This window comes from Perca fluviatilis, chromosome 10 (genome assembly GCF_010015445.1).
Source record: "Perca fluviatilis chromosome 10, GENO_Pfluv_1.0, whole genome shotgun sequence".
In the NCBI taxonomy this organism is placed as follows: domain Eukaryota; kingdom Metazoa; phylum Chordata; class Actinopteri; order Perciformes; family Percidae; genus Perca; species Perca fluviatilis.
Window position 1 is genome coordinate 1,913,042 of NC_053121.1, and position 24,965 is coordinate 1,938,006.

The following is a 24,965-nucleotide window of genomic DNA, read 5'->3' on the forward strand; positions in this document are numbered from 1 at the left end:
TTGTAGTAAAGATTGTAATCTAACTGCTAATCTTTATGGCTTGCTCCAGGCCCGGGCACTCGGCATATCGCTGAATGATTTGCCAGAAATGTAGAAACTCTCTGGAGTCTCAGAGGTTCTTTGCGAGCTGAGTTGGAAGGGAGAAGTTTCCACACATTTTCAGATGCGCAAGCTGTCACTACCGAAGTAGTCAAATGGGGAGCCAAAAGGTGTGTCAGGTTGTATTTGTTTAATGCTCATTACTTATAACTTCCCACACTGTTCCATTTTCCTTACAGAATAGTGAGCCAATTATTTAAAAAAGGAAGGTGTGTGTGTGTGTAGTCATCGCTCCCCTTACTCGTACTCTTCCTGGCTAGCAAAGCAACATATACCTGTCATAATGAGCAGCAAGCAGTGCTTTACCACCAAGCTGCCTCTCATCACAAACCTAAAACACAAAGAGATTTACTAATGCAGGCTGTTAACACAGCCAGTTTTATACACGGCCGGGTTTATACAGCAGCAGTCCCAGGACAGCATGCATTATACACATCTAATTAAGTCTTCACATGTCTATAATAAACCACATTATGCCTTTGAGGCTAGAGGGCAGGTCAGGAGCTGGCATTGAGTTAGTGTGAGGCAGCCTGTGTGTGTGTGTGTGTGTGTGTGTGTGTGTGTGTGTGTGTGTGTGTGTGTGTGTGCGCACGCACATGTGTGTTTGTGGAATCAAGCCTAAGACAGCTATTTAACTCTCACTAATTAACCCAGAATAAATCAGGGCAGCACAGTAAATATTTGTTGCCGTGGAGGGAGTAAGAGGACGGAGACGCTCTCTGTAGTGCCATCCTGCCTGCCGGATGACGTTAAAAGGACTGACTGAGTGCGTGCAGGAGGCTGTGTGTTTGAGTGAAAGATGCACAGAGAGGGGGACAGATTGAGGCGCAGAGACACAGGGAGGGAGATGGAGAGTGAGCAAGGCTGAGGAGGGCAGCCAGCCAGCTGTTGGTCTACTTTGATTGGCCTGTGGAGAGCTGCCTCTGTCTTTTCATGGCACCAGTAAAGTGCAGTGTTCCCAGTGGCAGGTGGCCGCTGCCCACCGCCTACCTCCCCCGGGACGGCAGAGGCAAAGATTATCCGTCGCTTTGCTCTCTTTTTATTAAACACCTTCATGGTCTGCAGCGCCGTAGCTACCAACAAGAAAACAGAGAGGCATTACATACAGAATACCTAATCAGCACATAAAAAGTCTGGAAAACAATTTTTTATGTGTACTTGCTTTTGCTTTCTCTCACATCAAAGGCTTGGAAGACTTGATGCTATCAGAGCTGCTTCAAACAGCCCACACAGATTTACACAGGTCGCTTCAAACGGGGCATAAAAGTACGGCGTACATGCCTGTCCTTCATGGAGCCGAGTTTGGCAGTTGGACGGATAAGGGTACAGTAAACCAAGGAAAAAGAACAGGCCTGTAAGTGCTCTGAGTGCTTTTCCCCAAACAGCTTGACAGCCAGGTCTCGGTGACCGTGTTTGTGACAATCAGGCTCGCTCACATCATCAGTTGGTTTAGTTGTTGCCATAGCAACATACGGTACAGTAACTCCTGCATAGGTGCCAGCCTCTGCTCCATCGGAGTATATTGTCCTGATGTTTGCAGTGCCAGAAAACTGCATTTCCACATTGCTAGCCACACAAGGCAAAGCAAACTCAATTTTTCTATCCGTCTCTGTCTCTTTCTTCACTCTGTTCTCGCTCCTCTGTCTCTCTCCAGAGGGGTGGAATTCAATTCTCAATACACTTAGAGAGGAGGAGTGTGAAGACTCATTTAAGCCTCCCTAAAACTTGTGAGTTTTGTACCAAATGTTACTTATTTTCTTTGGCTGCGAGTCTTGGAAGTCTCACATTTGTTTTTGTTTTTCTGCCTTTGCCCAGTATTTCAAATATTCTGAATATTATTTTTCTTGGAATGGGAGATGAAATTCAAGCAAAGAAAAGTAAAACCTCAGGTCTGTTTTGAAATTAGCAAAAAGAAATATAATTTATTGCCGGAACAATTTGTCTAAATTGTCCCATCTGTCCCAAAGAAGTTTCTTTTTATTGATAGGTTTTTCAATGATAAACAATAGCCTTTTTAGTGTTTAGACCACAGAAATAACACGTTATTTTTTCTATTGTTTAGACAGATGCCTAACATCTGTTTGCAAACAAATGTGTGTAGTAGTAAAAACCTAGATTTAAGAAAATTTATAGTAGAAAAAAAGAATGATAGTTGCCGTATCAGGCTGTGTGGCTATTATCCAGAGAACATTAGTGTGTGGTTCACTCCTTAAACGATTCTCTTTGTTATTCAAATCCATTCTATTGTACAACCTCAGCACCACGAAGGCAGAGCAGAGAATCAAAAGTTGTCCAGTGAATTACTCAAAGGTGAGACAGACTGACGGCACAAAAGCTTTGAACGGCTGGTGCTCCGACAAAGGTTATCTCCCTCTCCTGTCCTTGAACGTTTTCAAGCAAGTCAGCGAACATTCTGCACAAGTCCATTCCTGTAGATATACATTCATATATAGTGGGCAAGCTCTCACCAAAAGGCTGTCCATGTGTAATTAGGATTATAGTCACATTCAAATGGAGTGCTTACTTGGCTCTGTGTTGCGAGCTGTGGCAGTGAGAGTGTGCTGCTTGTGGGCTTGTGGATATGAGCTGGCAAGAAGGGCAGCATGTGGGTTGGCAAGAAGGGGCGCCGTGTCACTCCCGACCTCTCGGAGGGGCTCGGCTGTGAGGGGAGCGCTGACATGCGTCATGCTCCACCAAGTCCCGCTCCGACACTGTAATAATACCCAATTATAACCTGGACTAATTGGAATGGCGCTTTGTTTTGCTTTTCTGTTCTTTCAGAAAGCTGACAGCAACAACTCATGGAAGGATCGATGGCGGATTACGAGGCTCATGGAGCTGCATAGAGAGGAGGGCTCAGACTGAGGCTGCAGCTCTCATTAAAACCCCGCCTGATCTCAACCAAGCCCTGGGAAAGGAGGGGTGAGAAAGGCAAGGAAAACCAGAGGGGGGGGAAGAACAGACAGGGGAGAAGAAACGGGAAATCTAAAAAGGAGAAAAAAAAGTTTACTGTCCCCTTTGCACATGGTCTCTGCTGGACTCTTATAAATGGCCATTGTTCCCCATGAAGCACACAGCGACTGTTTACAGTTTCCCATAAAGGAGGGCTTTATTCCTGCTCAGGGATGCATTGTGACAAGATAATTTGAATAGCCGAGGTCTTACCACAAAGCCATAAACATTTACGGGCAGTTGACATGGAGAATAAAGAATGAGCCATGCAACCTCTGCAGGATGCTGCCTGACTCCTGATGGCACAACCAACACTCAGTCGACTACTCCGAGCTCGACTATTATCATCAACACACGGAGAGATGGAGCGACAGAGAGGGGAGGGCGGAGGCAGGCCGAGGGAGAGAATGCAAACAAGTTCATAAACAGAAGCAGAGAAGGATAGCTACAGAGAGTGATAGCTAAAGAGAGGCAATGCAGGTATTTGATGTCCCCTTTGATTCCTTCCACAATGAAATGGCGGTGTCTTGTTTTTATGTTTCATCACAGGAGTCGACCGCCAGAGCAGACCCCCGGGAGCAGCCAGACATGAGGCTGAATTCGATTAGACTGTAATCGGAGATGGACAGGCACTGGTGCTGTCAGTGTCAGCAAGCCGAAGGGACTCCATAAGCAAACTATCGCCATGACTTTCCATTTCATGCCATTCATCGCGGTGGCCGTTAAGTGTGTTTGCAATCTGTGCTCCATGTTCGCAGGCTGTGTTTCAGGGTTTGTTTTTAATTCTGACAACGGCCCTCTGGAGTGCAATATCGTCGTTAATGAATTACCTACCGGCCTGATCTCCTTTTTCTCTTCCATATCTACACGCAATGTTCTCTTTTTCAGGCCTATGTCCTTCTTTTTCTCTCTGCTACAGGGGCCGTTGTTTTCCTCCTGCTTTGCTTGGCATTCTGTTCATTCTCCAAGATGTTTCCAGCGTAACCAATGATTAACAATTATGCCAGTGCATCTAATTAATGCCGGCTAATTATGAGGTTGAAATGCTGACAATGAACGGTCGGGTAGGAGGGGGAGATTGCAGCATCAGAAATAATCAGGAGAGAAGAAGAGGATGAAAAAAAAGACAGAGAGAGAGGGAGAAAGGGAGAAGATTGAGAGTGAGTGTCTTAATTGGCATACTCAGTTTTTGTCTCAGGACCCTGAGCTTATTATATAAAAAATATGGATAACTTGTGCATAAAATTATAGATGGTACGCTCACTCATCTAATTTGTAGGCCACATGGATCACATTGAGAAAAAAAAAGGAAAAGAAAAACAGGTTGTCTTTTTTCCCTTCTGCACTGGATGGGAATTATGTTCAAACCACACAGGGTCTCTGGAGTGGCAGCGAAACTCAAGCCATAATTATGTCCACAAAAATGCACACAGACTTTTAATCTTAAACTAATTTGCTGTTCATTTGTCAGCAACTGGTTCACTGAAAACGGTGAACACAAATGCCCAGCAGGAGACACACACCAAGACCTTTAATATATATAATATTTATAATGATTGCACCCTTTTCATTTATTCAACCGTTCCTTTACAATCGTCTGAAGAAGCACGCCAACGGACCTAATCCCGTTTCCCCACCTCAGGCAATACTTCATTGCGAAACTAGCCAAGAATAACGACCTCTCTCCCCGGCTCATAATGAGGCTGCATGGAGCATTCATTAGCATAGTCAGTGTCTGCAGCCCCTACGCTATGTCGGAGCTTTACGTTCAATGACGTTTTTATTCCTACAACCATTCTGTACGGGCTCCATAATAATGTCCAAAGAAGAAAACACATCATATATTAAAGAAACATGATTCTTTGCTTCCTATTCAAATGAGCACATCTGAAGAGAGCGAAGGCAGAGGAACAAAGGGGTTTGTGGAATTACCCAGGGAGTGGTAATTATATTCAGAGGAGCCTGTGATTTAGAGTTTGTTGTTTGTGTCTTCCTGTGCGGAGCAGAGGCAGGAGGCTGTGCAGCTCAGAGCGGTGACACAGGTCCTCCCCGGTCTTCCGAAGTGCATTAAACTAAATGATTGACAATGATTGAAACCACATGGAGCCCGAGGCAAATTACCGGGGCTCAGGCTCACTTCTGCAGCTCTGCCGTCTCTCTGCATTCGCAATCCGTGTGGAGTTTTTTTTTTTTTTTTTTTAAAGGATATTTGTTTGTCATACAAATCAAATGTAGCAGGCGCCTGGGTAGCTCACCTGGTAGAGCAGGCGCCCATATATAGAGGTTTACTCCTCCACACAGCGGGCCTTTGCTGCATGTCATTCCCACTCTCTCTCCCCTTCCATGTCTTCAGCTGTCCTATATGAATAAAGGCCTAAAATGCCCAAAAAATTATCTTTAAAAAAAAATCTGATGTAGCTCATGGTACAAGAGTGGGACAGTACAGAGAAGTGCTTTTACATGCTGTACAGCAGGCCATAGCACCCAATGATTTCTGAGAGGCTGAGATATGGCCTCATCAAACACACTGGGAACTGCAGCACGGGAAGCCGGGCCCAATAAGCCCCGCTGCAGAGAGGTTTGTCAATACGACGTGGAACACAAGAGGGTTATGTTTAGCAGTGTCAAAGCAGCTATTTGTGTTTGAGATGTTGGATTCAATAGTGCTTCTACCAGGCAGACCTCAGCCTGAGTGGATTCCCATCTATTTTCCAAGTCCTCACCCTTTTAGAGTCAAGGTAAGGGAGCATTATGTTTGATGGGAAACTTAAATAGTAAATCAATAGCGCTGCATTTTTTATTCCAGAAGTTGCATCTTAGTCAATATTCCACATCATTCATCCTCTCCTCTATCTTTTACCAGTGTCATTAGCCCTACATCCATTCCTAACCTAAGATCAACAAATAAAACATTTACTTAATAAAACACAGCTTCCATCAAAGCAAAAGTAGACATATTTCTTAAGTGCATTTAAGGATCACGTCGGAAAATAAAAGTAAAAATTCAAGGATTGTACGGCGCTTTTTTTTCTTCTAAAGCTGTCTTCACTTAAAAGTCCATTAAGTTGTAGCGAGCTTTGAATGGAACAAATTTCAATGTGAGCAGAAATGCATATTAGACCCTTGCTTTTCATAAATGACATTTTTGTTAACCGCGGCTTAAGAATTATTTCTTTCAGAGTTGTGAGAAGCGGAACTTTGGGCATTTAGTTTCCGGCTTCCGACAGAACTAAATGTCCAGTTAATTAGTTTCCACTGTGCAGGGGTGTCTGCAAATGGGAGGCGAAATAACATCAGCTGAGACTGCTTTTCAAATTCATGTAGTGAATGCCTTTGGGGAGAGCCAGATGCAGTTGTCGGAGGACAATAGATGAAAAATTCCTCTAATATCATTCCTCTTCTAAAGCATTACATTACAGCTGCCGTGGCAAAGGGCGTCTCTGGCAATTCAGCTTCATGTGAGAGGAACATTTTTTATCTTAGGCAATGAGTAGCAACAGCTCCTATCCTGTAGGTACAGTGCATTTCATTCATTGTATATGATGTAATAGGCATATCCAGTGTAGTAAACATTAGAGGGGAATAGCTCACTGAATACTGTTATGAAAGTCAATAGGGCTGCAATAACATAAATCAATGGAAGACAACAGCCCAAAGCTTATGCAATGTTCTACTAAATTAGGCATGTAACAATTACAGCGGTGCATTTTTTTTCTCTCGTGTGTGACCTTTGATTGTGGTTCTGTTAGTAGGGGGGAGAGTACTTCATGCATGGGAGGTGTGATTACTGCAGGTAGTGCAAGGTTTGAAATTTATGAGCCAAATGTGTGAGTAATTTTGTGCGCACATGCATACATTTATGAGGTAGATTTTGAGAGGGTGTGCAGGGAGGGGCGTGGAAGGGGTGAGGGTGGATTAGTGTTGTGTTACCTGATGTCATTAAGTCGTTGGCCTACACAAATAATTTCATGGGTATTTGCTGTTTACAATCTTCTGTTCTGTCTGGACTTAAACGGCAGTGCGAATTGCAGACATCCCTCATTTTCTCCTTCAAATGTAGCCTGAGGGAGACGGCTATTCTTCTCCCAAAGCCTTAAATAATGTGCTCTATAATATTTTTCATGTAGTGACCCTCTTTTCAAGGCTGCATGTTGAATATTTTAATATGGTGAGATCTTAAACCCTTTTTACAGCACTCTCTCCCCTACGCATTTCATTCCCCAGCTCCGGCTAAAATTGCAAAACAGTAGTGTATCAAAACAAAAGGAATTGTCTTTAATCCCTCTGCCTGGCGTTTACAAGGGTCATTATGGTTACTTTCGAAGACTTTATGCAAAATGATGAGCTAGGTAAAGTACCTTCTGAGGAGAACCCTTGGTAATTGACCTTGCTGTCTTGAGCCTAGTCAGCAAGCAATAAAGAACGGTTAAATGTTAAGGCAGGAACTAAAGTGCTTAAAGGGCTACACGTTCTCTGCATTAACGAAATAATGGCCCAGCTTATTTCATATTCTGTGAGAAACCAAGGTCACCGTTTTCTGTTGTTTAATAGGCATGTGAGGCTGCAAAAGCTCTGATTTGAACAAGTGTGAGACTGTTTGCACGCGCATGTGTGTGTGTTGTGTGTGTGTGTGTGCACACTCGTGTGTGTGTTTAAGAAAAAACGAGACAGAAAGTGTGTGTTTGTGCGTGTCGTTGTGTGTGCACGTGTGTGCTCATGTGTGCATGTCTAAGTACCTGGGAGTCTTTTCATGCCAGGGAGAAAATTAACATTGGAATGATTACCAGTTGATTAACGACCCGGCTTAACAGGTATATGAGGTTTCTGATTTAACAATGCAGATATATCAGCTCAATGATTAAAACTAAAATTAGAAATGTCTCGACAAGGCACCTGAATGATTCAAATGAAAGTCTCTCCTGGGGTTAACATGGCAGGTTGGTGTCATGGGTAAAGATGAAATCAGTGCTGCAGTAAACTGTTTCATTTAAACCATATTTAACCCATAAGGATTATTTATAAATTTATTATCATAAGTTTATTTATAATATTTCCATTCAAACTGCTTGCAAACACAAATAAATGTGATTATAAAAGGGACGAATGGGACTGTATTGCAGGAAGCCACTTTTTCCACCAGTGCATTTAGCCTAACCGCAGACTGTTTTAGCGCTGGATTCATTTAGATTCCAAATCAAATTGTTTCTAATGGAGCAATTTGAGCTCTTAGCATCCAGCTGTCAAAACTCCTCAGTGAGTCCCTTCGGCCAGTCGCGACAGAGATTGGCCTAATTGAGATGACATTTCCCTGTTTCTATGGAGAAGGTCACTGCAGAGTCAGTGTGAGTAGGTGCTGATGTCCCTGCCTCTTTTCCTCATCCTATTGTAAAAACAGACACATCCATCTGAAGCTATTCAAATCGTTTTGGCCTGCCCTCTTACATCCTACTGTGATTATCATCTATTAAAGCCCAGCATCACCGAGAGAGCTTCCACTGTAAAGTGAGCTCAACAGGGCTCGCTATAGGTTACACCTGCAAGTGTTAATGCGCTCCGTGACCAAGGAGCAAGCATGTGAGACACCGGCGGGATCCCTCAGGGAAACCCTCGGAAATCTGCACTGACACTGCAACGTGGTTTGCTTTATGTTTGCAGCAATCTCTCAGGACTTGAGCAGGAGGAATACAGATGATGAGGCTGGAATCAGTAATACAGATTTGAACTACTCCTGTCAGGGAGGTATAGTAACACCAGTTGCATACAAATAATTTAAGACCAGTGGTTTGCAGTGGCGGTGCGTGGCAAATTTGACCGAGGAAGCCAGCGAGCTTAGTATGTATACTTGCTCCATCGCATGTCTGACAAATGAGCTTTGTTTCAGGATTGTAGTTGGCAAGTGCCCGCATCACCACAGCAGTTATGGCTTCAGCATCTCGTTCAAGGCTAACGTCAAAGAAACCAAGAAACCGCTCACATCATTCCCTTTTTATTTACGTAGCGGTAATTAGTCTGCCGTGGGCTACTGATCCCGAAACACCGGGAAATAATAGACCGTTATCGCTATTCAACCAAGATACATGTATTTCATACCCATACTGTCAAGATGAAGACAAAATATCTCTATTTATTAAAACAAAGGCACTTCGTGGTGTCAAAACAGTACTAAGGCTTCGGTAATAAAACTGGAACACAGGTACACACACGGACGCTCCACAAGCGAAAAAACTAAAACAAGAATAAAGTCCAAAATCCAAGACACAACAGACCAAGCACGGGTAACGCAGGATATCTGCACAAAGCTACCCCAATGGTACAGATTATGCCTACTACAAGCTCAAACACTGAGCCACAAAACACAAGGGTATAAAACACGTCACTGAATTATATTAAATCAAATCAAAGTGAAGCCAGTCAGTCCTGACATAAACACTGAAATAGAGAAATGCAGCCTTAAGTTTTTGTAGCACAGCAATAGCAAATTAAAGGCATAAAGATATTGGGCCTGCGTGTTAAGCTGGGCCTAATAATTTTATAACAATACGGTAGGATAATTAAAAATCGGTGTGACCTCATTCTGGTTTTCCAATACGTAGGCTAAGTAGGCTTTACACAAGTGTAACAAAAACACAATTATCTCCAATAATTCGTATAAACTTCCAGTTGAACTGTTACTGAACAGTTGATAAATCATGCCAATTAACTGCACGGCGGCAGCATAATAAACCAGCATTATTACCTTGTGTTGCAGTCATAACACTAAAAAGAAATCCTCATCTCCAAAACGTGTAGCAGGAAAAGTGTGAGGCTGGCAGCACTGAGCTGATGTTCCCTCTGCGGCTAGCCTGATGCTGCTAGCTTGGTTTACAAGATTAGCTCCCTCGTCGTCTGTTGCTAGCAGGGTCGCTACTTCATTCAGTTACAGTTGCTGAGTTTTCTGCCTCCGGTCCTTTACGCTTTTTAGCTTGTGGTTAATCTATAAAGAAATCCAAAATGCACTTTTGTGCCATGGCTAGCTAGCTAACTTCTGTACTGTTGACCAGCCGGGAAAGTTTCCACAACTATCTTCACCACTCAGGAATGATCGTCAGAGGCACGGCGCGCCTCGCTCGCTTCAGTTGTATCTCAAAAGCAAGTTATAGTAATTTTTAACAAGAAACTCAAGATCCCCATCCATTGTGTAAACTTGCTGTTAACTGACTGTTAGCTCAGCTGACGGACGCCAGTCGGCACCGCTGCGTAGTAGCGTACTGTTACCATAGTTACGCATCTGTCGACGTATGCTGATTGGTGAGAAGCCAGGTTCAACCTGGCTTCCCTGGTTTTTTTATTTATGATAAATTGACCATTCAATGTCGAGCTCGGTCAAACCTAGCCTCAATCTGATTGGCTGAAAATATTATTTTTTTTCTCTAAGGGAGGCCAGGAAAAGCTGGCCTCCTTTGAGCGTTCGTAGCGTTTTACTGGCCACTAGACAGAGAACAGACAGGACTGCACCACACACACAGTGACAGAGGGGCGCTGTTTCGCTCTACCAGCTATAGAAGAAAATGATAATGGAATGTTTTGATTAGGGAAATTTATAATTCCTACGATTAAAAATATAAAACATAATTTAAAATATTCAAATATATTTTAAATTATAACATTTATCGTAATTTTTTTTTTATTTTATTTAAAAATAAAATGTATTTTATATTTTAAATTATGTTTTATAATTTCATGGGGAGGCCAGGCTTCCTTTGGCCTCCTAGAGAAACCGCCACTGGTGGTTTGGCTTTTTAAAGAGATGAGTCGCCCAAATTGGACTTCTGCCACTACACCTGAATATTAAAAAAAAGATATTTCACAAAGTAAACAGAAACATGTTTGCCTGTTTCTATAGAAGCATTTCCAGATGTCATTTTTAAATGTTCAAATACACTGATGTTCATTGTGCAGTTTTACTCACAGTGTTTACTATATGAGGTGCTGCAAAGCTGCAAGATGAACGTCAATGTCGTTCAAAATGTAAATTTCATATTTACTGCTGTCAGTGATAATAAACGTTATTCCCCAGTTATTCTCTATCTACACAGTGAAATTCATATTCATCTCCACTGTAATGGATTTGTGGTTGAAATCTGAGAGATGGATATCTTAAAAGGCAAAGTTTGACATTTTAGGAAATACGATCAACTCACAATCTTATTGAGAGTTAGATGAGAAGATTGATAGCACTCTCATATCTGTGCGATATGTATGATGCTACAGCTAGGCGATGGTTAGCTCAGTTTAGCATAAAGACTGGAAGCAGGGGGAAACAGCCAACGTAATTAAAGTTTAATTATCTGCCTTCCAGCACCTGCAAAGCTCACTTAGCATGTTTTATCTCATTTCTTTAATCCCTACACAAACAAAAGAAAAGTATAAAATGACAAGTTTTGGTTTGACAAGGAGGTATGCGCTGTAACTGCTTTTTTTTTTAACTGCTTTCAATCACATCTCATAGTTTTCCTCAGTGGATGGAGTTTGGTCGTTTGTCAAGAAGAAAGAACCATCACAGTCATTGTTTTTTCTGATTTGTTGTAAGTGACCTTTTAACTTGTAAACAAACCATAGTTCACTAACCAGTTAAAGGGTTAATTTACCCATTACAAAAATATTTCATGTCCACCCCTTGTGGTATCTAGCCATAAAGATGGGTTTGGTTTTACATAGCCTACTACGGTCTACTACAGTTTTTATATGGGCTATCCATTTCATACCTGTAGTGCATGCTGCCCATGGATGTATATAATAAAATAAGAACTCGATACAGCGTTCAGAGCGGAGCCCTTTTCATTTTAGTGGTACAGTATGAGAGTTGCTCAGTGGTGCATAAAGCCCAAAAAGTGCATCTACCTTGTTTAAAATGACCTGGATGATTGGGGCTGCTTCCACACTACAAGTCCCGAGTAGAGTCGAGGCGAGTCGAGCAGGTGCCATGTGATGGAAAAACGCCAATAGAGCAGGCGCACTAGACACCTCCCTTCAATAGCATTCACACACTACTATCGGCCAGGCGTCCATGCTTACATGTACAGATCCTATCCCCTGACCAATCCCCTAACCTTAACCACTCGAGGTCAAATGCCTAACCCCAACCAATCGAGCTGCTTCGTAGGGCGGGTCTTGGCGTGGCCATGGTGGGATTTGTAATTTTGCCCGCTGGCCGAGCTACTTCCATTATGTAATTTACACCTGGGCCTTCAGCACTATCCTCCAGCAATTAAACCACCTTTGAATAACCTAAAAAAAGAAGTTCATAACACATATAATTCTTGAGCGACTGATTCCAACAAATCCACAAAAATCTCTACTATCCCCACAGGGCAAGCACAGACACAGCCGCTGCGCTTCTCTGTTCACAACACTGCCTGTCGGGACATTCTAAAATGCTTAACTTGGTTTAATGTACCTAAACAACGATCAACGATCACCAAATTCCATGGCCATATCTTGTCATGAACACTGAAGCCTGTCAAAAAAAAACTAAACCGAAATCCAACAAAGTTATCTCACGTTAACGTTTTCTTCTTCATTGGCGCCTATAGCGAGGAAAAGGCTTAACATGGTTTAATGTAGGCTAGCTTAACAATGATCACCAAACTTTTCGCTCATATTGCTCCTCATAACCACTGAAAACTGTCAAAAAATCGAACCAGAAATCTGGTGATGATTGATCATTGTTTAGGTACATTAAACCACTGTTAAGCTTTTTCACGTTAGGACTTATAAAGCCTGAGAACAGTGGGGAGTCAACCCACAGCCGCTCCGCTGCCCTGCTGAAAATGTGAAGCACAAACACTTAATCAGGGGTGTGATTATTTTGGATAAAGAAGTTGAGAATGACCAACACCTAATCTAAAACTTAGGGTACTTAATTTACTAGAAAACACCACAAAATATTAATTTCGCGGATTGTGAAGCGGCGATATTCACGCCAGCATCGTCACGTTCCAACATAATCTTTTTTGAAGTGGTAATGTTTCTGAGTATCCTCAAGGCATATGGACTTTTAACCCTTGTGTTGTCCTCGGGTCAAATTTGACCTGTTTGAAAAAGGTTTTTAAATCAGAAATATGGGTTTCAACCAAATTGCAGAAAATTAACATGGAACCATGGATATGTTTTATGGGTTCCAGACAACGTTCTAAGCAGGTAAAATTAATGATTACTTTCATTTCATTTTGGTTTGTTTCATTCAATTTTATAGCATTTTACAAAAAGTTGAAATGGTTTTAAAACAGTATCCTGACTAAACTTTAACATATACCAGTCTGTGATCCACTCAACATCCTCTGATCTTAACTGTCAAAATAATTCATAATTTCTGCTTTTTTACCTAAAAAATGAGGTATAATGTCATATAAATTTAAATAAATATTATATATATATATATATATATATATATATATATATATATATAAAAATGTATTGACCATGAATAAAGAAAGCTTTGAAAGCTTTTTTGATAAAAACCTTTTAAAAATTGCCAGGCCAGAAAAAAGTGAATTTTCAATTTTGACTCGGAAGGACAAGGCAAGACAACACAAGGGTTAAATGGTTACTTGGTTATTTGTAGTCAAACGTCCACAAAGCTACGTTGGTGAGGATAATTTTAATGTGGTCGGTCTGATATGATGCTGAAATGGCTAACGCTAGCCTGCTAGTTACAGGGCTCCACACTAACTTTTTGCCTTGGTTGCACTGGTGCGCCTAACTTTTTTTATTTAGGTGCACCAGCACAAAATTTAGGTGCTCCCAAATTTTTCCTCGCATCGCCTTAACGCTGAATGGCGATACACGATATATAGCTCTGTATTTTTTAAAGTGGGCTAAATGTTCAGTTTTAAGTCAAAGCCACTTTTCTCTTTTTATTTTTAAGCTCTTTTATTAAAACAGATTGTGATTAAAATAAAATGCAAAGACAGGGTTTTTCTTTACCAGTTTGAAAATATACAGCTGCAACACATGTAAATGAAAGTTATCTAAAATAAATAGCCTGAGAAAGCTCCTTCATAAGCTTTCAACAACAATAACAGACTGATTAAAAGAGAGAGAGCAGGATAGCTCAGTTGGTAAATATAGAGGTTTGACTCCGACCTGCAGCCCTTTCCTATATGACAGGCATGAAAACGGGTCAGGGTGAAAAAGGTGAGAAGGATATTACCCCTCTAGGGGGTCCGTGAGGCATGCCCCCCGGAAGAAAATTTTAAATATTCCATATTTTAAAGCATCAATCTGATGCATTTTGAGATGCATTTTTGCCCAACCAACAGTGTAATATTTCAATATGCACTCATTCAAGTTAATTTGACTGGCAAAACAGTTAAAGTCCTTCTGACATTACACAATAATAAAAGTCATAATTTTTAAAAGACTAAAAAGTTTTGGATACATTTGTACTTCTTCCAACCATATATTAAATAAAGAGTCAATGTGGATTTACATATTGCAATAATATCATAATCCTAAAATGAATCATTGTGAAAACTAAAATTTACTACTTTGGCCAGGTCATCATCAAAAAAGCAAATTAGTACATTCATGATTTTGTCCATGCTGATATTAGCTGCTTTATTTACAATTATTAAAAACGTGGCATTGTTTATCATTTCATATAGCTAGAAGTCTAAACTCTGGGACAAGGCCGTTATGTTTAAATACCTGCCATGCTGATTCCAAACAGACAGCTTTATCAAGGCAGTTTGGGCTTCAGATAGCTTTACAAATCATGATCCGCTATGAACGGTAGCACTTTTTGTATTGTTATCCGGGTCGGTCAGTAAAGGAACAGTCGCAGTCTTAACGGTAGTGGTGCGTTGCCGGTAACGTACTCCTATGACAGAGTGTACAGACCGAAGCTTTGTGAACTAGCATCTAATGACTAGCAAGCACCGTCTTACGCCGCGGCCGTCTTCCTTGAACAGCGCTGCAGAAGGTTGGTGGAACTCGTTTCATTGGTTGGTGGAAGTTCGATGATTGGTTAAATCTATAGACAGTATGGTTAAATTCAGCGCATTAAAACAAATCCCATGTGGACTTTTTAATTTATTTATTTTTCTAAAATAGTCATACGGCACCAGGCCGGAGTACTTACACCCCCTCTCCCCTTAAACATTTTCTCATCAAATCTACACGATTCACGTAGGTCACCTATTTTGGTTTCAAACGGCGAATTTCCCGAAAGGTGAAGTGATTTTCATGTCTGTACATGTCATCCCCCACTCTCTCTCCCTTTCATGTCTTCAGCTTTCCTATCAAAATAAAGGCCGAAATCTTAAAAAAAAAAAAAAAAAAAAAAAAAGAACGACCGAAAGACAGGGGGAGTGTGATGGACTGAAGCTATGCGAGGCTACTCAGAGTGACGGCTGACTCGTTAGCGGCGTTACACCCGTCTTGTGTAGGCTATGAAATGTCTGTATCGTCACTGCGCTGCATTTTTATGAACTATGATCCAGCATGCTCCGGCCTTACACGCTATTACTCAACGAACTGAAGTTAGTTTAATAATGTGTTTTCGCCGTGGCGACGCAGTAACAGAGTTACCAGCGGAAACACTGGTACCAATACAGGTTTCCCTCTCATACTTAACAATATACAGCTGTGTTAATGTAACCCACTCCTGCCTGCGTCTGCCGCCTGAAGGTACCCCTCGGCACTGCTGCTGGGACTCGCGTTGTGTTGTGATAGATGTTAGGGGTGAAGTGCAGAGAGAAGGAGACACGGACGCTGGGTTGAAGATTGTGGCTGAGACCATTAGGATTTATTGTCACAGAGAAGGCTGGTTTCATCATCCCCTTAACGTAGGACACACAGTTTTTTTCCCAGTTAGAAATGAATCCACAAAACAAACAAGCCAACATAAAAATAATAGTGTAAAATAAATAGTTCTACAAAGCTAAATTAAATATATAACCTTAAGAAAGTAGGTTTGCCACATAAAACTGAATTATTAAATAAACCATCAAGTTATCGCAAATGTAGATTCATCCCTCAGCTAACGTTAGCCCACCGGATAGCCACAATAGTTTAACCCCAACTCAATTTGTACAGTAAATAAAAAAACGAATTTGCCGTGCTTGACCCTACAAATGGTAACTTCACACTTAAATAAGCAACATGTGAACAAATGGGCTGAGTGGGTGGTTATCAATGTACATATTTACACTTTTATAGTATATGCCACCGATTGAGCTGCTTACCTAACGCTAGGACACACAGTTTTTAACGAACATGGCGGCCTACACAAATCAAGTGTAAACTACGGCATCTCGTAAGGTATAAAAAAGCAAAGAAAATGCTGAACTGCATCTGTTATAGTAATGGCAACAGCGCCGCCTAGTGGCCTACTTAAGGCTACTACCTTACATCTTCCCCTTCTTTAATTGATGGTGTCCACGCCATCAGACCAAACTTAGTATAAGACCACCCACCAAACATATATAAAAGAACTCTAAACAACTTACAACAGAAGGTTGACCTGTGTTTGGTGGTAAACATATGTATGTGTGTGTGTGTGTGGGGTGTTTGTGTGCGTAATGTGTGTGTGTTTGTGTAGGTGCCACTCCAGTGTATGTACTACGACGCTGTTTCACTTGGGGCCAGCTGCTCTCTTTGTTTTGATCCTTTGCCACAGCTGCCGCCCTCTCTCTATTTTCTCCTGATCACTTTCTGTCTTCATGACTTGTGACTCACAAGACAGTTTCCTTGGGGGACGTCGATTCCGTGGTGGGTTTCTCCTAGGAGAACTGGGACATTGAGGAAAGTTGTTGCCACCGTCATTCTCATTTTCCTCCTCCCTACTCATTTCCCTCATCTCCATATCCACATCCTCTGTGCTTTGCGCTCGTCCTGTCTGTCTGATGTTCCAGGTAGAACTCTGTCGACATTGCTCCCCATATTGTCCTCTGCCGTTTCTGACTCGAGGTCTGCATCTCTTACATCTGTATCCGCCTCAGGATCCTTTCTGACTGTTTCACCAAAATGCTCCACTGGGAGAAACATGCATTGTGTAAGGAGGTTGCGGTGGATCACTTTTTCTGTTTCTCCATCCTCCTGTCGTACCACATACACCGGGATGTTAGGTTGCTTTTTCACCACAATGTTGGCGGACGGACTCCCATTTATCTCTTAACTTCTGCCGTCCCTCGACATGACAGACTTTGACTAGGACTCTATCCCCTGGGCAGAAAACTTGACTCCCTGCTTTTAGGTCATAGTACTTTTTCTGCTGTTCCTTAGCGTGTCTGGTTGGCCTGAGCATAGGCCTTAGACAGACAGTCATGCAGAGTCTGGACATAATCACTGTATTCTCCGTAACTCATTATCTGTAGGGAGCCCAAAAATCAGGTCCACAGGAAGCCTGGGGTGTCTACCAAACATTAGATAGTATGGTGTGTATCCAGTCGAATCATGGGTGTGCAGTTGTATGCATGTGTCATGGCATCCACATACTCATGCCAGCGGATCTTCAAGTGCGGCTCTAGTGTCCCCAGCATGTTCAACAATGTCCTGTTGAACCTCTCATTGGTCCCATTTCCTTGGGGGTGGTATGGGGTGGTGTGGGTCTTAGTGATGCCAGTGCACTTACACAACTCCTTTACAATAGCACTTTCAAAATTGCCCTTGATCTGCATGCAATTTGGCAGGGGAAACCAAACCGGCAGAAGAAATTCCTCCACAGCACCTTGGCAACTGTCTTGGCTTTTTGGTCCTTTGTGGGGTAGGCCTGTGCATAGCGAGAAAAGTGGTCGTTAACATGAGCACATTTTCTATACCCCCCTTTGGATTTTTCCAGGGTCAAAAAGTCCACACATATAAGCTCCATGGGTGCGCTGCTGTGGATGCTTACCAGAGGAGCCCTGAGGCCTGCAGTAGGAGTCTTTCTGAGGCAGCACCTTTCACACTGCTCACACCAAGCTTTGATTTCCTGGAACATTCTTGGCCAGTAAAATCTCTCCTTAGTCATCTGCAATGTCCTCTCAAATCCCAAGTGCCCTGAGTCATCATGGAGAGCAGTTTTGACTGACGTGCGTAGCCTCTCCGGCAGTACTAGCTGCTCCACTGCCCCTCTCTCATGCTCTTGAATGCTACGATACATGATACCATCTCTTATCACTAACCTCCTCCACTCCTTTAAGAGAAGGCCCACTTCCCTTCCACCTCCGACCCTTTCACTGCGGCTTGGTTTCTGGTTCCGGTCCTAAAGTGCAAGACTGGACCAATCACGGATCTTCCTTTACCCACACGAATCTCCTGTTTCGTCATGGCAGGGAGTGACTCAGTCCCTACATCCCTATAAGGTTCACTATACTCCAGGGCCGGACAAAGGTCTGGGCCCCCGGGGACAGCCACGTTCTCACCTGGAGGGGAGTTCTGGCCCTGGAGCGGTCTGTGCCTCCATCTGCTGTGGGCCACATACCCTCAGCCGCTGAGGACAGGATCGTAAGACCTGCGTGACTTCCTGGTAGGACAAGCGGGAGAGGGCATCCGCATTTGAGTTACTCTGGCCCCTCTTATACTGGATGCCGAAATCAAATGCAGACGAGGCGCGACACCCACCGCTGACCCGTCGCATCCAGCTTTGCTGAAGTCATCACATACTTGAGAGGGTTGTTGTCTGTCTGGACAGAAAATTTGCGTCCATAGAGATGATCATAGAATTTATCTGTCACAGCCCACTTCAGGGGGCGGAACTTCGAGTTTATGGGCAGGATATCTTGTCTCTGCTGGGCTCAAGCTTCAGCTGGCATAGGCTATAACTCTCTCAGCCCCATCCTGCACTTGTGCCAAGACAGCACCAAGCCCCCCTCCAGATGCGTCGGTCTGCAGTACAAAAGGTATACTGTAATCTGGATAGCCAAGCACAGGAGCAGTCATCAGGCTTTCTTTTAGGGTCTGAAATGCCAACTCACACTCACTAGTCCACAAGAAAGCGCGGGTCAGCAGCGGCACTTTTCTTTCCCCCTCTTTTTCCTTCTGGGGTCACCAGTGGTGAGGCGATATAAGGGAGCAGCTAGGGTGGAGTATCCCAGCACATATCGCCTGTAGTACCCAACAAATCCCAAGAACTGCAGCACTTCTTTACGATTTGTGGGCCTTGGCCAGTCCTTAACTCTGCTGATCTTCTCTGGGTCTGTCCTAATTCCTTCAGCAGACACCCAAATACTGCACCTCCTTTCTCACAAGCTGGCACTTTGAGGGCTTCAACTTCAAACCATGCTCCTGGAGCCGATCAAACACCATCTGTAGCCGCTGTAGATGCTCATCAAATGATTTCGAGAAGATAATGAGGTCATCCAGATAGATCAGGAGGTGGGTAAAGTTGAGATCGCCAAAGCAGCAGGTCATGAGTCTCTGAAAAGTGGATGGAGCATTCTGCAGCCCGAATGGCATTCTGTTAGCTTCAAACAGTCCCATGGGAGTGCTGAATGCCGTCTTGTGTCTGTCATGCTCCACCACTTCCACCTGCCAGTAACCAGATGTGAGGTCGAGAGTGGAGAAGTACTTTGCTTGTCCCAGAGCTTCCAGTGCCTCTTCTATCCTAGGCAGAGGGCGGCGCTCTTGTGCTGCAGGAGTTGAGCTTTCTATAATCAATGCATAGCCTTAATGACCCATCCTTCTTGGTCACGATCACTACAGGTGACGCATATGGGCTCCTGCTAGGCCGGGATAACTCCCTCCGTCTCCATTTCCTTTAGCAACCTTCTGACATCCTGCCACTGAGAGGGGGGGATCTTCGCGATATGGGAGCCGAAATGGCTTTGGAGTCCACCAGAGGGATTTCATGCTGCACTGTTTTGGTGTGGCCATAGTCCATTGGATGCTGTGAGAAAACGCTTGCATTCTTTTCCACAAGCTCTTGAAGGAGAGCGTGTGTTGCTCATTTTCCACCGCTGCTCCACTAAGGTCCACACCCCAGCCAGGTGTGTATGTGGCTTGATGGTAAAAAAAGTACGCGCGGGGACAGGTTCATCACTCTGACAGGGGCCGAACCTCTCTTAACATCAACAAGAACTTTGGCAACCAAGAGGTTTTGAGGGAGTTGTAGGGAGGGGTGACCTTCAATCAAGGCTGTATAAGTCTTTCTCTGTGGGCCGACGGTAATGTTACACAGTAAGTCCATTTCCTTTCCTGCGGGGATGCGAATTTTACGGCCAGTATACACAGCAGGGCCCACCATGTCCTCTGTTTCACTTTGTTCAGTGGTTTCCACCTCCTGTAGAGCTGCATACCATTCTGGATGGCTCCCTTTGATCCGATGGAGAAACTGCTGGCCAAAGGACGCTTGGAGGTAGGCTCTGGAGGCACGAATGACATTGGTCCCTACACGCAAAGAAGGGACAGAGGAGCGATATTCAGAATCAGGAACAACAAAAGCTGGTACATCCTTGAACTCTTTTCCCAGCGCTTTCAGTTGGATGCGAAGGACACCATAGTGGGGTACCCTCTGACCTCCAGCCCTCTATGGATATTTTGGAGGGCTGTAGCTTTTGCTGTTTAAGGGTGGGGTGGCTCCGCCAGTATCTATGGGTAATACTGGTTACTTGAGAGCCAGAGTCAATGAGCGCCCTGCACTTCATTCCGTTGACTTCCACCCCCCCCTCGTTCCTGGGACCCACTAAGGGAGGGTCCTCTTCATTGCTGACCTTTTCATCCTCCACTGGGGGACCTTGCTGCATGCCCATGGTTGCCCCGGTTACCATGGGCTCTAGGCATTTAAATGTTGGGAAGGCTGAAGCGTGCTTCCCTCCACAGGGGTCACCGGCTGGGTCTGCAGGTTGGGATTTGGAAACGCTGCTCTGCAGACCCGGGCTATATGTCCTTGCTTCCCACACCTGTAGCATGTGACATTAGCAGCCTGAATGACATTTCCTGCAGATGGCTGAGTTCTTAGTGGGGGGGCAGGGGGTGGAGCAGAGATCCTTGATTCTAGGCGACACAGCTTGGCCATGTGTTCCTCTTGGTTAAGGGCTAGCCTCTTGACCATCTCAGTCAACTCTGTTAGCTCTGATGTATGTTTTGTCCTATCTGCCTTCACAATTGCATTAGGCTCCGGCGTAACATGTACCTGCGCATAGGTCTTCTTCGACTTATGTTGCGACTGGAACTTTTTAGTTTCCCTGGAGAGGTTTCGTAGCTCACCCTGCAGCTCTCTGAAGCTTAAAAGCCTGGGCTTCATCGGTGCAATTCTTGCATACACCTCCTCGTCATTGAGTCCTCTTAGGAACTGCCTGGTGAGTTTACTGTCGCGATCAGGAAAAGGCATGTAACCCCTTTGACTCTCTTCCACAGCTCGCAATGTTGCCTCCAGTCTTATAGCATAAGAGCAAGCAGGCTCTCCTGGCCTTTGGCTGCACTCATAGAAATCAGCCAGTGGATCTAGGGTGCCTCGTGTTTCACTGTATTCTGCCCTTAGTTCCTCGAATGCATTCTCTGGGGTCTGTTCATGGGGGGGTAAGTTCAGCACCAGTTTTCTGGCTTCACCGCTTAGGTGTCTCACAACCGTGGAAAAGCGGAGGGGGGTGGGCAGCTCTATAGCCTCCAGGAGATATTGCATGTCACGTATCCAGTCATCGACAAGCATCTTGCTATCCGCGTTACCAGTAAACACCTGCACATTCTTGACTTGATGTGTCTGCATGAAGCCAGCATAAGTCGTCTGTGGGAATCCTGGGTTAGCTGTGGCAATAACCGGAGTCTTTAGGGGTGGGTCAGGTGGGTACAAGTGCGTGGGCTGAATGGAGGATTGAGGTGGAAGCATGGTATGCAAGTGGTCATCAGGATACATGATGGTTTGGTGGTGTGGTGTAGGTAAATTCCCTGGGTTGGGGGCTTGCAGAGGGACTGTGTGGCTAAAAGCTGTATTTGCCACATTCAGGGGCCTAGACATGTTTGTGTTGGGGCCCAATGTTCTGGTGGCCGGTTGGTGCATGGGGGTTGCTTCTCTAGGCTCTTGGGGGGTGTCGAACAGGGGCTGGTGCTGTAAACTTCTGGGGAACGGTCCAACAGAAGGGGGTTAGTCATAGTGTTCATGGATTGTGGTGTTTGAAACCTTAGCATGGGGACCCTGGGTCGGGGGTAGACAGTGAATAGCCAGTGTAACCTTGGGGACTAGGCTTCATGTCCTGTGTTGAGAGATAGGGGGCAGCTTGATGGTTCATGGAGGGCTGCAGCCCAGTTTGCCTTTCGGTAAGGTGGGTTGGTGAAAGCTACAAGGGGGTAGGGGTTGGGGGCAGTCAGTGGATACTAGCTTGGGGTGAGGCAGCAGCACCCATCATAGTCTGCACTGCTGTCCGGGCGCAGGAGCATCAATTAGGGGAAGTGATAGCTGGCAAGCTGTAATCTCGATCCGTTTGTCTGGTGTCTTGCACCCGCGACAACATTAAAACTGGGAGGCTGCAAGGCTTTTGGCTTGGCATGATTAATGTAAGGTGAGAGTACTAGGGTGGGGTGGACTGGGGAGCCTAGTCCAGGTCCTGGGTAATGCCTATAGGCATGGTGATCATCGTGGTGGTGCAGTTGTGGGTCAGCAAACTGGGTGGCATGGTGTGTATGTTTGGGTCTCACTATTTGCTGTGGAATCACTGTGCCCGTGTCTGACAACGCCACCTCACTCAGATAATGGACTTGGGTTCTATTTGAGTCCAGTTGTTGGCTTGTTGCAGGCCCAGGGGAGGGGTGAATGCTCAAGGCAGCTGCAGGGGGTCCTTCCAGCCCTTGTGGAGAGTCTGTGTGGTCACTAAACATTTTTCTGGTTATAGGTGTTAATTTCCTTCTGTTATTCAACACGCCCCAACTGGTATCAAATCTGTAGCTGCATGGATTCAATTTGTTACTACTGTACTTAAAAAGTGTGTGTGTATGTGAAACTGTTATCTTACTACATAAAGTAAAAAAATGACATGGAAACACAACTATCAAGCAATTAAACATGCATAAAAAGTGAAAATTTGCCAATACGCATCTCTTTGTTCAACTTAAAGAATACCCCTTAACCGCTAGCATGAATATTGTTACCAAAGACAGGTTAGATGATAAAATCTAACACCAGATTTGGCCTACAACCCTGTAACGAGCGGTTCAGTCAAATAAAATCAGATAAAAGTCCCAAGATGATCGTCATGCAACACATTACTGTTTCACTCTGTACTTGAAAGGATATGCTGGTAGGGGTTGATGTTCTTCCACCACAGTACTTCCTAATTCAGTCCCTAAAATTAGGATCATAAATAGGCTTCTCCCGAACACAGTTCACCAGACCTCTGTGGAGCACTGCCAGTCTCTGTCCTGGGCCTCAGAGCACCACAATCCGGGTCACGGCACCAAAGATGTAACCCACTCCCCTGTGCGCGTGCCGCCTGGAGGTACCCTCGGCACTGCTGCTGGGACTCTGCGTTGTGTTGTGATAGATGTTAGGGGTGAAGTGCAGAGAGAAGGAGGCACGGGACGCTGGGTTGAAGATTGTGGCTGAGACCATTAGGATTTATTGTCACAGAGAAGGCTGGTTTCATCATCCCCTTAACGTAGGACACACAGTTTTTTTCCAGTTAGAAATGAATCCACAAAACAAACAAGCCAACATAAAAATAATAGTGTAAAATAAATAGTTCTACAAAGCTAAATTAAATATAGCACCTTAACAAGAGTAGGTTTGCCACATAAAACTGAATTATTAAATAAACCATCAAGTTATCGCAAATGTAGATTCATCCCTCAGCTAACGTTAGCCCACCGGATAGCCACAATAGTTTAACCCCAACTCAATTTGTACAGTAAATAAAAAAACGAATTTGCCGTGCTTGACCCTACAAATGGTAACTTCACACTTAAATAAGCAACATGTGAACAAATGGGCTGAGTGGGTGGTTATCAATGTACATATTTACACTTTTATAGTATATGCCACCGATTGAGCTGCTTACCTTAACGTAGGACACACAGTTTTTAACGAACATGGCGGCCTACACAAATCAAGTGTAAACTACGGCATCTCGTAAGGTATAAAAAAGCAAAGAAAATGCTGAACTGCATCTGTTATAGTAATGGCAACAGCGCCGCCTAGTGGCCTACTTAAGGCTACTACCTTACATTAATAACAATTAAAACTGTAGACAAATGTCGGGAGTTTGGAGCAGCGGCGCTGTGTCTCTCCATGTTGCAGGTGAGCCGGCCGGTGTGTGAGTGAATGGGGCGGGGCTGCGCGGAGGAGAGATCCAAACACAGGCACGGCTTTCCAGAAGGAATGGGTCATGTAACGCAACATTAAACCATATCGCTATAAACAACATTGCTTAGTTAGTGGAGAGGCAGCGGATGCGAGGACGTTAGGTGCACCGGTGCGACCTAGGAAAAATCTTAGTCGCACCCTTACAAATTTTGGTCGCATTTGCGACCAAATTGGTCGCACTCTCGAGCCCTGTAGTTAGCATCGTTTTACTGTTGGTGAGTAAAGTTAATGTTGTGTTGGTGTTTAGTTTTGAACGAATGTTGTCTGACATGCCGGCAGTTCTGTCAAACTCCATTGTGTGGGAGGGGCTTAGGAGACGGTTTGGGCTGCAGCAGAAAGGGGGGAGGGACTGAGAAGTTGTCGATGTTCAAATTTGTTGGCGAAGTCCTGGCTCTTCACAATCTTACCTACTGCAGCTTTAATGTCTTAATATATACTGTCTATGGTTAATGTCAGATAACGTCCAAAATAATAGGACTTTGGGTTAGATTTTTGGACAGTTTTCAGTGGTTATGAGGAGCAATATGATTTGGTAAGCATTGATCATTGTTTAGGTACATTAAACCACATTTTTATTCATTAGTAAGCTACAGGACAGCGTCTTTCAAAACATGACCTGCGTGAAAGAGAAAAAAATGAATACGTCATTATACCCCGCACT

General features: G+C 44.0%; 1 long non-coding RNA gene across 1 annotated transcript; it reads right to left on the reverse strand.

Annotated features, from left to right (window-relative positions):
• Positions 1 to 23,531: 23,531 nt before the first annotated feature.
• LOC120567184 lies at positions 23,532 to 24,146 on the reverse strand. Its single transcript, XR_005640531.1, has 2 exons — positions 24,000 to 24,146; positions 23,532 to 23,594 (listed from the first exon to the last, which is right to left on the reverse strand). It is a non-coding gene; the product is annotated as an uncharacterized LOC120567184 (long non-coding RNA).
• Between the last annotated feature and the right edge of the window lie 819 nt (positions 24,147 to 24,965).